The following is a 2023-nucleotide window of genomic DNA, read 5'->3' on the forward strand; positions in this document are numbered from 1 at the left end:
GATTTTTAGGTTTTCGTTCTGCTCAGTCGTCTTGCATTAGCACTGGGTAAGCTTTACTTGTCTCCTTAGCCAATCAGACGGTAAAGCCCACGGGGTCTTTTTCTTTTTTTAATTAACGTGTCGTTGTGCATCTGTTAAATCTTGATCAGGGTTTTCAGGAATGACTGCAGTGGGTTTTGGAAACAGACTTGTCATTGATTTGGGGTTTCCCAGAGAAAACTATAGTTCACAGTTAATTGTTGAGCTCTAATACAACTGACCGTTTCAAATCGAACAACACTGTATTGTTTTGTAACAATGTCAGTTGTTAAACCTTGACATTTCAATTAAAACATGAATTGTAGTAATAACTCAATGCAAACTCAACAGTTGTATTTGGAGTTAAATTATTTTAACAAATAAATTTATTTAATGAAATTTCCTCTGGATTTTATTTGGTTTTGTGCATGTTCACGATTGAAATGTTTTTAATGTATACAAGAACTAGCAGTTGCCACCAGATGAATTTAACTCTCCATACAGCAGTAGCCAAGCTGAATAGAAATTGAGGCTTCATCCTATAAAAAGGGAGGGTAGCAGAACATTTTCATACCCTTTATAAAGAAAAATGATACAAAGATTTAAAAATCAGTAATCACAAATATAAACTTATAAAGTGTCTTATGTTATTTAATCCTAGCTGGCTAATTTGAAGTCTCAATGCCAATGTTAGCAGCATTTTTCTGGATAACATTAATTAGCATTTGTGGTCCTGGTATCACTAAAACGTATCATTGTTTTTCTAGTGCTGTATGGGAGCTGTCTTTCTGTGCAGTTCTTGTGTAGCATGAGGTGCCAGGAGCCGGGGGGTTGCGGCTCTGTAGGGGCCGTAGGACCTGCCTGTCCCATACGAGGCCTGTGAATGACGGCAGATGCTGTTAATTACATACAGCTTCAGCTGCGCCGATAAGGAGCCCATTCATCCCCTGAGCCAATTTAAACTATGCCTTTTGGTCATGTTGCCTTCGAACTGTGTTGAAATCCCCTGGCAGCATTCCACCAGTTTAGAAGCCCCTTTGTTTTCGAATATAAGAATAATCTGAATGAGCATAACAGAGGCACTGTACACAGAAACTCAACTATTTAAATTAGGGAACTGTGCCTGTGTTTTAGTAGAGCAGCTAAATATCTGCTGGTTAGATTCCCATTGATCAAGTTCTAGTTTCAATGGGGAGAATTTCTTCGTGACTAAAAAACAGTATTTGGGCGTTCTCCCAAGTTTCATGGCTGGCAGAGGTCCACAGATGGACTCACAAATGGTTGAATACAGAGCCCCCAGTTTGGAGCCCATCTGACCTCTGGGACCTGTGAGGCTGAGCAGATTGTTACCAACTCCCAAAAAAGGCTGCTGACCTCTTATTTGCCTCTTAATTTCGATCATCCATGTGTCCATGGAAATACTAAATGAAACATCGTGGCGCTTCGTTTGTTAAATGGCTGATTTGAACTGGTTTTACATTTTTCAATATTAACTAATTTTTTCTTTACTTTTAGTCTCCTTTCTTTTTTCTTTGAAATACAAGGTTTTTTAAATAAAGATTTTATTTATTTTTAGAGAGAGGGGAAGGGAGAAAGAGAGGGAGAGAAACAGCAATGTGTGGTTGCCTCTCACTCGCCCCCTACTGGACACCTTGCCCGTAACCCAGGCTTGTGCCCTGACTGGGAATCAAACCGGCAACCCTTTGCGTCTCAGCCTGGCATTCAATCCACTGAGCCACAACAGCCGAGGCTGAAATGTAAGGTTTTTAAAAGATCTTTTCTTCCAGGTAAGGTAATGTGTTATTTCTTTTGATATTTTCTTAGAAGAGTGCTCCTCATGTTACTAAGGATTTCTCCAAGACTTACTAGTAGAGAAGAAGGTAGATTATCTACTTGAAAGATTAAACACAAAGACCTTTATAATAAGTGCAAGCAAATTAGGGAAAAAGAAACTGAAGAAATGATTTAGGAGAATTTCTAAATCAGATTCTCCCATTTCTAAAGC

Source organism: Artibeus jamaicensis, unplaced genomic scaffold (genome assembly GCF_021234435.1).
Source record: "Artibeus jamaicensis isolate MK-2021 breed Jamaican fruit bat unplaced genomic scaffold, CSHL_Jam_final contig_415, whole genome shotgun sequence".
Classification (NCBI taxonomy): Eukaryota; Metazoa; Chordata; class Mammalia; order Chiroptera; family Phyllostomidae; genus Artibeus; species Artibeus jamaicensis.